General features: G+C 37.0%; 1 long non-coding RNA gene across 1 annotated transcript; it reads right to left on the bottom strand.

Annotated features, from left to right (window-relative positions):
* Nucleotides 1-2,680: 2,680 nt before the first annotated feature.
* Nucleotides 2,681-12,110, bottom strand: LOC135157643 (uncharacterized). The gene is made up of 3 exons (XR_010296628.1): nucleotides 11,982-12,110; nucleotides 5,587-5,796; nucleotides 2,681-3,560 (listed from the first exon to the last, which is right to left on the bottom strand). It is a non-coding gene; the product is annotated as an uncharacterized LOC135157643 (long non-coding RNA).
* Between the last annotated feature and the right edge of the window lie 496 nt (nucleotides 12,111-12,606).

The following is a 12,606-nucleotide window of genomic DNA, read 5'->3' as shown; positions in this document are numbered from 1 at the left end:
TTTAGTCCAATAGCCAATTGGTCTAAGGGCAAATGGCCACTGACCACTTAGTCTACTTACATTTTGTCTATGTTCCATTTTGTCCAACTGCAGTTGATCCACTGTCACTTAGTCTAAACCCATTTCATCTAACAATCATTTGGTCTAATCATCAATGGGTCCAATTGCCATCCCGGTCAATATTCGTTTCGTCTACAATCAAATAGGAATAGTCTACTACTAGCAGTCCTTCTAGTTTGGTGCCTGTGTATTGCTACCTCGACTCCTGTTGCTCTTGTGATTTGTTATTAATTTACACCTGTCGTTTGATTAATCTTTTATTAGTGTTTTTTTAAGCTCCATTGTAATACATTTTATGTTTTTATGTAATGTTCTCCCCATCCTTTCCCACTTTTCTCTCTTTTTAATTTTTTTTGTACCGTCCAAGGCTGTTATCGTTATTATTATAGTACATTTCTTGTTTATTAGTACTATCATTAATTACTATTATTACAATTATTATCATTGTTATATGATGAGTGATGATTATCCTTTTTAGGTGTGCATTTGTTAAAAAAAAGAAATGAGGGTAAATTCCAAATCAAAGGACCCTATTTCAATTTTATCATTTTTAACCACTCCAATTCCCCCTTTTGTGTGCGTGATGTGGTAGAGAGAGCGGGGGGGGGGGGGGGGGGTAGGAGGCTGCATGCTGTACCGCATCATTCCATTCCTGATAGCAGGCCTAGTTATATATTTTTTTATCTTCAGGAATTTCAAGTTATATTTAAGAAGTCATTTTGTCCCCCCCCCCCGGATGATGCATTATATTTGTATTAGACAACATGGCTATTGGACCAATTGGCTATTAGACTAAATGACTATTGGACGATTTGAGAATTGGACGAACTGGGCGATTTGGTTGTTAGACAAACTGATTATTGGACCTAATGGGTGGTGGACGAAATGATAGACGAAATGACAATTATCCGGTAGATAATTTGGATATTGGACCAACTGATATTAGCCAACATGGCTTGGACTAAATGAACATTGGACGAACTGATTAATGGAGATGGCATTAGCCTTAATAGAATTAGACTAAATGGGTGGTAAACGAAATTGCTATTGGACGAAATGGCATTTATAGACAAAATGAAGGTAGACCATGTGGTGAGTGGACTGTATGGCAGTAGACGAATTGGCAATTTACCTTAAAATATGGGTTTACCATTCTTAGAAAACGCATGTTTCCTAAAACAAGTCCCTACCGCTCGGGAGTGAATGTGTCGCTCCCTCGCACATATTCCAAAATATTTTGACTGACCCTGGGTAAATAAAATAAACAATTACAAAAACAAAATGTTGTTTTTAATCTGAGACTTTTTAATGCCCCTCGAAAGTTCACCTGCTTTCTCACTCTCCCCCTCTCTATCTTTGTTTTTATTCATTTTCATTTTACAATTCTTTCTTTCTCTTTTGATATCTATAAAGTTCAGATTCACCCTCTCTAACTTGCACTATTCCAAGCCCCCGCCCCATTGGTATCCACAGGAATGGGGGAGGGGGGGCTTACCCCCCTGGAAAATAAATTCAAACAAAAAAAAATGTGAAAATAAAAATGGATAAAGACAAATAATCCTCTGCGCATGTCTAACCAGCCAATACAGTTCATTCATAATTTAACTCTTACAACACCTAAATTCTACCATATTATCAGTTTACCATGATTATAGAAAACGCATATTTCCTATGCCATTTTTAAACAAGTCCCTATTGCTCGGGAGTGAACGTGTCGCGCACCAGCACAAATTCGAAAAATATTTTGATTGACCTGCTTTCTGGTTTTTTTTATCGGATGCTTTGCTCCCTCACACATACCACAATTTTTGTCCCTCTTTCCTTTTACTTCTGCTTGGTCACTTTGCTCCCTCTCACATATTCTCGAAATATTTTGGCCCCTGCATTTGTTCTTCTCGTCACTTTGCTCTCTCACATATATCCCCAGAATAATTTTTCTGCTCGGTCGCTTCGCTCCCTTGAACATATCCTAAAAATGTTTTGCTCCCCCTGCATTTTTTTCTGCAGACAGCCAATCCATTTCTCATCCAACCTATCTCTCTCTCCAATACCTTGAAATGAGGGGGGGGGGGTACTTTTGATATGAGAGTGTCTGAACAGTTGAAAATAAGTAAAATATAATTTGGCTTTTTTTTTTGTTTAGTTAATATTTTCTGAATGAGTGTATCTTACAAAAGGATTATACCCATTTCATTACATACAACATACACATATTTTGAGAAATACCAACAGAAAAAACATGTACTATTCATTACTGTCCAAATCCTCAAAAAAAAATTATGGTAATGTTCGCTTTCTCAGGCATTCATCAAAGGCTCCCCCACACCTGTCTCTCTTTCTCTATCACCCTCAATCTCAATTCATCTTTTTGTCTCTATCCAACAGCTCATTAGTAAAGGTCAAGTCTACCCAAGAAAATTGTTGGTTCAGTTAAATTGAGAAAAATCAAACTAGCATAACGCTGAAAATGTCATCAAAATGGGATGTAAACTAAGAAAGTTATGGCATTTTAAATGTTCACTTATTTTTCACAAAACAAAAATATTCACAACTCAGTGACATGCAAATGAGACAGTCGATAATGTCCCTCACTCACTGTTTATTTTGTTTTTTATTGTTTGAATTATACAATATTTCATTTTTTACAGATTTTACCATAAGGACAAACTTTACTGAACCAAAAAAGTATTGAATAATGCTAATTCCACATGATCAGGGAGGAATAAAATTTTGTTTAACATGACAAGGAGAAAATTAGAATATACCTTATTCTATATATCAAATGAAATAGTGAGTGGATGACGTCATCAGTCTCCTCATTTGCATACTGACTGTGTACAGAATGTGCATATAACTCTTTTGTAAAATTTAGCAAAATTTTTAAATGTCATAACTTTCTTATTTTACATCCGATTTTTTATCAAATTTTCAGTGTTATGCTTGTTGGATTTTTATCTTTTTATTCATATCAACAATTTTTGGGGTGGACTTGTCCTTTATCTGTCCCCCTTGCTCTATCCTGTTCTATTCTTCTGTCATCTTGCCGTCATTCCTACTTTTCAAAAGCTTTTTTCTCTTCTGACATTCTAAGTCAAAATGAATATACTGTAAGACATCATTTTTGCAACACGTTCAAATTTAATGAATTCACTTTTGTTACATGCCCACTGATAAACTATTTCATTGAGCTATTTTAAATAATCAGAATGCACATTGGGGTAATTATTTGTTGTAAAGTTTTGCAAGTTATGTTTGTCCAAACTTAAGAGCAAGTAATGTACACGGCGGGACTTCTCGTGTGTGGTTTTCAGCCTCTTCTCCAAGTTCTTAATACAGTCCATTATTGCTGTTATCTTCCACTTTACCCCTCTTGGACTTTCTGATATTGAGTAGGAGTGGTCCTCGAGAAATGAAGGTGCTGAAGACTTTGCAGTATCTGGGAGGTTGTTTGCTGAATCAAAACGTCTTTCTTTCGGGGAATTCCTTGGCTTGGGTGAATTCTGTACGAGATGAATGAATTAAAAAAAAGAAACATATAAGAAATATTGAACAAAAACAGATAGAAGAATGAAAAGATAGCTTTAAATTTTTCAATTAAATATTCGATAATACATGAAGAATAATATTTATTTAGGAATCAAACCTTTTCCAGTGACTTGCAACAAAATAAATGTTTTTTTTTAAATATTCATGATGATATATTAACCCTATCTAGCCCCTGGGGGGGGGGGCTTAATAAGCCCCCCCATCCACATTTTTCACGATAAGTCCACAATGAGAAACGAGGTACCACAATTTTTTTTTTCGTTCAATTCTCGCAGAGCTTTTAGACAAAATTCGAGACGCCCAGATACGCAGTTACGCAACATTTTATGAGTTCATGTTGGACCGAAAATTGCTCAAAAATATTATTTTGTATACATATTTAATCCAATGGAAATTCTATTTTCAGTCATAATTGACAAATGCATCATTATTCTTGCACTAATTGGTTGGAAATAATCAAATCTTGCTTTTTATAGTTGGAATAGTGCCACGAAGTGATCCCATTGAAAAAAAACTATAAAATACATAAGGCCCCAAAACAAAGAAATACGTATGGAATTATAGAACCAATAAAATACATAAAAGTAGAAATTTGATTTACCATTTCTTCAGGAGCACATTTGTTTAGAAATCATAGAATTTGGGGAATTATTTAGGGATTTATCCTTAACCCTAAATAGACTGGGCTATTTCGACGCCTAAGAAGACGGGGGGGGGGGGCTGATTCAGCCCCCCTTATGATCTCGGCTGTTGATCTCGCAATCGCGACGAAAATTGGCACGCGCGTTACCCATGGCATTATCTACAATACCATAATATCAAAATCTGCTCAAAAATATTATTTTGTATACATATTTAATCCAATGGAAATTCTATTTTCAGTCATAATTGACAAAGGCATCATTATTCTTGCACTGATTGGTTGAAAATAATCAAATCTTTGCTTTTTATAATTGGAATAGTACCACGAAGTGATCTCATTGAAAAACAAGTGGAACGCCTCTGGCAGTCTCGCCTGCATTACGCAATTTAATATAGCAGCAGTTACCCATGGCATTATCTACAATACCATGATATCAAAATCTGCGAAAAATCTCATTGCTCATTATGTTAATTAATGCGTAAAATCATAAGTTTGCTCTAATTAACAAAATAATGCCCCTAAAATGCTCATTTTTGTTTCACTTACTCTTTATAGGCATCTGATTAAATTAATTTTTAAAAAAGTTGTCAACATCACATTCATTTTTTATGTATTTTATTGTTTTCTAAATTTCTTATGTATTTCTGTGTTTTTCGACTTTTTGTTTTTTATTGTTTTTTCAATGGAAATTGTCGGAGACGTTTTTTTTTTACCATAAACAAGATAAAATTAATTGATTTTGAGCAGTAAAAGGAAATATATGATACATTTCATAAATTTTGGCTAAAAACACTACTTGCATTGGATTTGTACACAAATACACGTTTTTGAGCAATTTTGGTTCTGCATGCAGTTACGAAATGTTGCGTAATTTCGGAACCCTGTACCTGGGGGTCACAATTTTGGTCTCAAAAGTTGCGCAAGACTAAGTAAAAGTAAAAAGTCAACGAGTGACGCGGTCAAAAAAATGTCGAGCTCCATGCTTGCAGATTACATTGATGGTGACGTGTGCATCGGTTTTCGTTGCGATCGACAGTGCATGGAGATCTGAAGAGGGGGACCAAAAAGGCCCCCCCCGGGCTATGCAATCTCAAAGTAGCCCAGGATTATTATGTAGGGTAAACCAAATTTTTAATATATTTGTTCATTTAGTAAGAGTTTACTGTAAATACACAGTATAGGCCCAGGTCCATGGTTACCCTCCCAAATAGGATAATTTTCATCTCTATTTGGCTACTGAAAATGGAATATTTAAAGCAATGTTCTATCAAACCAAAGGTAGATAATACAGAGAAAATATTTCTTTAGAACACATGTATGATATAGATCTACTGTACCTTCTGAAGACGAGGCAGGAAATCAAACATGGTTGGGACAGCATCCTGTCTAAGACGAGTCACTTGCCCAGTCCTGTCAAAGCAACCATCTTCAAAATGGTCAGAACGGAGTACAGAGCTCTTGGAGGAATTCAATGAAGCTCGCTTCATATTGACCATCCATACTGTGTTACAGACAGTACAGGTTCAGTCCAACGGCTGAATGGGAATCTGCAGCAAATGTAAACACATGTCATAAAATCAATTACACATAATTAAGAAAATTTGACTTGTCCAAAGGACACAGATGCCCACGCTTAAAGGGGAATCCAACCCAAATAAAAAATTGTTTTTATAAGGAAAAGAAAAATCAGACAAGTAGATATGTGAAAGTTTGAACAATATTGGACAAACAACAAGAAAGTTATGAATTTTTAAAAGTTGTAAATATTGGTAATCACTGTACCCATGGAGACTTCAAATTGGCTGCATATGGGATGTCATAGTGATGTAAGGCAAGGACTACTCTTCCATGTACTCCAATTCATATTATGGCGAAAATGTGATTTTTTTTCCCAAAAGTTTTATTTCAAATTAATATTTTTCTTTCATGAGGACATAAAACAATATACTACCTGGGTTATATTTAGATTACTGCCCCAGGGGAATGGGTACTTAGGAGAAAACCACTAATCCCTGATAATAAAGTACATGGCCTATGGGAAAGTTGTCCTTGCCCCTTGTCATAATTTACTTATCCAGTTGCCAATTTGAAATCTACATAGTATTAGTGATCTCAATTTTAAAGCAGCTATAACTTTCTTATTGCTTGTCTGATTTCTTTCAAACTTTCACCATTCTGTTTAATTTATTTTTCTCCTTCCCAACACAACATTTAATGGCCAAGGCTGGACTCCCCTTTAACGCGATCAGAAATCCATTCAATATGATTGAACTTAATATCATGCAGAAACCAATATGCATATATATAATTAATTAACAAATTTAGACCTTTGAACCGACTTGCATATATAATGAGATGTGACCTTTGACCTGCGTACACCGAATTCAAACTTAGCCTGTATTTTGTGGTCATCTACCTACACACCAAAATTTTTTAAAATCCATTAAATATTTTTCGAGTTATTGCGCAGAAACCAAGTGGGGGGACGGACAGGGGCAACGCTTACTGCCCCTTCCGGGCTTCGTCTGCTGGGGCATAAAAACTCTAGGCCTACTCAGCAGGGGCCCATTTCTCATTACCTGGACAAGTTATAGTCATATATCTTTATCTATTAAACACAGAGTTAGTTCCAATCTTACCCAAAAGGATTAACTAGAATCCATTGATATCGTCATATTGATACTATTGGTGGAACAAAAATAGCATAATTTTCAAAAAGTAAAATTATGATAAAACTTACAATTATTGTGATGAATTTGGAAATACATCCTATCAAAATAATAGCAGAGGCGAAATATGCATAAAACATACTCAAACATGCAGACATGGGCATTAAATTGCTGAGGAAATGAAATTATCAGTAATTCATTTCATGACAAAAAAAAATCACATGTATGTGGACATTGAGATGGGTATCCCCAGATATAAAATTTGAATAGTTTAAGTAAACCATACAGGCTTTCTTCCTAAAATGATGATAATTATACAGGTTTTTAGGATTCCAAACACCATCAAAATATTATCATGAATAAACTCTTTAGATACCGAAACACACGATTTTATAAATTCTATGCGTATATTAGAGAGAGAATTGATCAAAATCTTGATAAGGGTCTGAAAGCGACGAGTACGAGTCCAATTATGGATGGCCTGAAGTGGTAGAATCTTTGTCAATTCAATTATTTTACTACTTTAAAATGAATGGTTTTGTGATGTTTTACCAACACTTGTTATAATTCTGTGCATTACAATTACTATTGAATGATTTATCCCACTTGTGTACAATATAATTCATTTTCTATGAATTATTATGTAATATTATAATTTTCGAATTTCGAGGCTCATTTGCATGTATTATGGTGTCATCTATCTAAACACCCAATTTTTAAAAAATCTGTTGAAATTTTATAAGTTATTATGAGGATACCAACTCGCATATTTAATGACCCTGTGTAGTGGTCCACCTGCATTCCCCCAACCAGTTATCGGGAGGAGAGACCTGCGGGTCACAGTTCTGTGTGCGCGCTCTTGTAGGCGACCCAGATTGGCTGGCTCCTCCAATCTGCCTTTGAATCTCTTTGACAGATATATGGTGCTATAAAATGCAGTGGCGTAACAGGCGGGGGGGCAAGTTGCCCCCCCTGGCGGATTTCACCGGGAAAATAAAAAAAAAACGGGAAAAAGAAAAAAGGAGGGAGAAAGAAAGGGAAAGGGGAAGGAAAGGGGAAAGAAAAGGAGGAAAGGGAAATGGAAAGAGAAAAGGAAAAAGACAACGAAGAAAAAACTGTTTTTAGTAAAAAAAGGGAGGAAAGCGGGAAAATGTACGATAGAATTAACATTTGAAAAAGAACAAATCATTGAGAAAAGGGACTATGTAATGCAATAGCACGGTGGGAAATAAATTAAAAGATGACAAAATGACAAACAATAGCGGGAAATGAAGGTAGAATGTAATTAGTCAAGAGCTAAATTAGAAAACAAAGAAAAGGAACAAGAAAAAAAATAACACGACCGGGCTGCTGATGATTGAAATTAAAGAGCGGGAAGAAAGATGGACTGCATACAACATTGTGCTTTAAGTTTTCTAAATTTTATGCAAATAAGCTACCGGGGCTTTGCCCCAGACCCCACAAAGTAGGGGCTCTTCATTTATAATCTTCAAATGGCTCTATAACGCCCCCGTTCAATCACGTTCAATCACTGCCATACAGGCGGGGGGGGGGGGGGGGGTCGTGGCAGAAGCGGATCTAGAGGGGGGGTTGGGGGGGTTGCAACCCCCCCCCCAAAAAAAAAAATCCGGGGACCATTTTTTTAAATCTTATCTTTTTTTTTAAACTTGTAATTTTATTTTATTCTATTTCTATGTATTTATTTCAGGCTGCCTTATTTCATTTATTATTATTATTATTATTATTATTATTAATATTTCTTTTTGGGGGAGGGGGGGGGGGGGTTGGGCGAACAAATGTCACAGAGTCCCTTGCCCCCCTTAATTTTACAAATTTTCATGGGGGTTAATTTGGCAACGACCTCTATACCAAAAAGAGTGGTGTTTTAGATGCAAGAAAACGCCATTTTCACACACAGATTTTCAAAAATGTTCCTTACTGTGGGAGGGGGGACACCCCCCTCCCACACCCTCCCCCCTCGCTCGCTCCGCTCGCTTGGACTCGGTCGCTACGCTCCCTCGCATACCACCCCAACCCCCCCTTTATAAAAAGCTGGATCCGCCCCTGCGTGGTTCCACACCCAAGAGGATATAAAAGAAATTTTATAGGAGACAACGTACATGACGTATAATGAAATGAATAAAAACAAGGAAATGTGTTATTTGCTGATAATAATGGAAAAATCTATCACATAATTAGATTTTAATTTCAATAGGCAATTTTTTCCAGCTCGCTTTGCACACTGGCGACTTTTTACAAATTTTCCCCACATTTCTATGTTTTGCCCCCTCAAAATATTTGGTTCATTACGCAACTGGGTTGAATAAATGTGTTGTGTAAAAGCTATATTATGCCCGCGATTTGATTAAAATTGGGGAAATCTGCAAGGTTTAAATGGCTTTGATATCAAGAAGTTCCTGGGGCTCTGCCCTGGACCCCAAACGCACAGCACTGCGTATGGAAGGGTTGGGCCATGGCCCCAAAAAGTTCTACAGCCAAGAACAAAAAAAGGAGGAATTACCTCCTTTTTTGTTGGAAAAGTATTGTAGGATATGATTTTAATTACTGAATATGTTAAAAAAATAGCTCAAAGTTAGATTCTCATGAAAAGTTGATTTTTTTTCTCGCTTGCTTCGCTCGCTCAGGACTTATATATATAAAGCAGCCTTTTGGCACATGTTCTATACTGCGCTCCTCGTTGTTTTTTTGTTTTGTTTTTTACTCTTCACGCTACTGCCGCAAAGAATCCTCTTCACAGTGGCGTACAGACCACCGTGACAAAAAAGGAATCTAAAGAGAGAAGAATTAAATAAATTTATTATCTGGATATCATGTCAAAATCTATCACAAAATTGGATTTTTGTATTAAAAAGGTATAAAAAAAATTGCTCGCTCGCAACTTTTTTTAAAGGTAAGTTCTGGCCTTCTCAAAATAGTCGCCTTACTACACCATTACGCCTATTCATACCATGATATGACCGGGAAATTTTTGGCTCTTGCCCCCCCCCCCCTGGCCACCGAACCCTGTTACGCCGCTGTAAAAATGCTGTGCATCATCATCTACCTACACACCCAAATTTTTTAAAAATCTGTTGAATATTTCATAAGATATCTTTAAGGAGCTGTGATCTTTGACCTGCATACTCCGAATTCGAACTTAGCCTGTATTGGTATCATCTACCTACACACTCAAATTTGTTTAAATATGTAGAATATTTTATAAGTAATCATGCGGAAACTAAATTGCATATTTAATGAGCCGTGACCTTTGACCTGCCGACTACGAATTCGAACTTGACCTGTATTTTGGTGTCGTCTACCTACACACTCAAATTCGTTTAAATATGTAGAATATTTCATAAGTAATCATGCGGAAACTAAATTGCATATTTAATGAGCCGTGACCTTTGACCTGCCGACTCCGAACTTAGCCTGTATATGGTGTCATCTACCTACACACCCTAATTTTTATAAATCTATTGAATATTTCATAAGTCATCATGCGGAAACCAACTCGGATATTTCATGAGCTGTGACCTTGGACCTGCAGACTCCGAATTCAAAGTTAGCCTGTACTATGGTGTCATGTACCTACACACCAATTTTTTTAAAAATCAATATATATAAATCGAAATATATTTCGATTTATTGCGCGGAAACCAATTGGGGGGGCGGGCGAATCAACGGACAGGGGCAACGCTTAATGCCCCCTCCGGACTTTGTCTGCGGGGGCATAATTACCGAGGAGCTGCATTTGAAGCGAGCCTGAATCAAGGCTGTGAAATTTATTAGTGCCACCATCAGGCTTCCTTTTATTTGCGTAAAAAGAAGAGACACGCAAAGTCACTTTCTAGTCCAAACTCCAAAGTAATCAAATTTGCTTTTTTTTAAATATGATTTTGATTTAGGCCTAGGCCTAATTAAAAATATACTATTGACTTTTTGTATTATGGCTACTCACCGCAAAGCGCCCCGGTGAGTAGCGAGGAGTTTCGGCAAATATTAATTCTGTATTGTAATGAAGTTTGCCAACTTCACAGAAATCCAGGGCCAACGCAGTTCGGTGTACGAGGTTAGTACTATAGATCTATGCATGTACTGTAGCAACTATATGTAGCCACTAACCTCGAACTAGTAATGAGTGGGGCCAGGGCTAAGGCTACCACAACTATACTAGTACAGCAGGCGATGGTTCGTGTAAGCTCCACTACACTTCACTACTGCTAACCTCTGCTTCACCTATAGGCTATAGTGGAGTGTTTAATGGCTGGCTATACGAACCATTGCCTGAGTTTTTTAGGCCTAGTCACTCAAGGGTTCATTACATGCCGCCGCGCACAGAAAAATCAAGCAATAGAATTAGAAGTTGTGTGTTGTGGACACCAGAAGTGGGATCACAGCACGCGTGACCCACTAGTTAGAAATCCATTGCCAAACGTGGTTAATGGTGCGAGGTTAGTATACTAATACTAACCTCGCAATACGCGTGAGTCACTGAGTGGAGTAGCCTAACGTTAAGTTAGAGTTTCATACGGCATGTACGGCCCACTCACACGTATTGCGAGGTTAGTATTAGTATACTAACCTTGCACCACGAACCGCGTTTGGCAGTGGATTTCTAACTAGTGGGTCGCGCGTGCTGGGATCTCACTTCTTGGGTCCACAACACACGACTTCTATGGCTTGATTTTTCTGTGCGCGGCGGCATGTACCGGTAATGAACCCTTGGGTGTGTACGGCCAGGCATCAATAACTTTTGTTGTCATCCAATTTCAATGAAATTTTCAGCATTTTGCTCGGAATGAATTTTACATTATTTATTAAGATCAAGGCCTAAATATCTTCAACCTGTATAATTCATAACCATTTTACTTTTTAGGTGTGCAGAAAAGACCAACCCCCCCCCCCCCCCCATGGTCTGCTGACTACAGTACATAAACTTAAATACACGGGACTAGTATTGTTACACAGCTTTTTGCAAATGCAAGTTTGGTAACGACTAACGAATTCCCATTTTTTTTTCAACGTAATTTTGAAGTCGAAAACATAGCTGATCAACTTACGAATGCAATGTCCGTCCACATCCTACCGATTAGAGCAGTTGTATGCAGCTCATGTAGGCATGAATAACGTGAAATCTAAGCTAATAAGTTCACCAACATGCCAATCTGAGCTGTGAAAAAAGTGTGATCGATCGTCCCGTAGCGAAAACAGCTTGAGCAAGGTGCAGCCAATCAGCGACCTTCTTATGTCCCCTTCGAGACAGAGGAGACGAAATGATTTTATGTCAAAAAGACTCAAAACACAAAATCATTTCGTCGACGAAATTTTTTTGTCTTTTGACACAAAATCATTTCGTCGACGAAATTTTTTTGTGTTTTGACACAAAATCATTTCGTCGACGAAATTTTTTTGTGTTTTGACACAAAATCATTTCGTCAACGAAATTTTTTTGTGGTCTTGACACAAAATGATTTCGTCGACGGAATAGATTTTCGCATCGCAACGAAATAAATTTTGTGAACGCAATTACATTTAGTCTCGACGAAAATTGATTTTGTGTGACAAAAAATAATTTCGTATACGAAATAAAACTGCGTCATGACGAAATGATTTTCATATGAACAAAAACACATTTTGTGTACGGAATTGCGTGAATTGGACGGAATTTACCATCGGACATTTGGT

This window comes from Lytechinus pictus, chromosome 19 (assembly GCF_037042905.1).
Source record: "Lytechinus pictus isolate F3 Inbred chromosome 19, Lp3.0, whole genome shotgun sequence".
Classification (NCBI taxonomy): Eukaryota; Metazoa; Echinodermata; class Echinoidea; order Temnopleuroida; family Toxopneustidae; genus Lytechinus; species Lytechinus pictus.
Note: the sequence above shows the minus strand (reverse complement) of the source record. Positions and strands in the feature narration are given on the sequence as shown.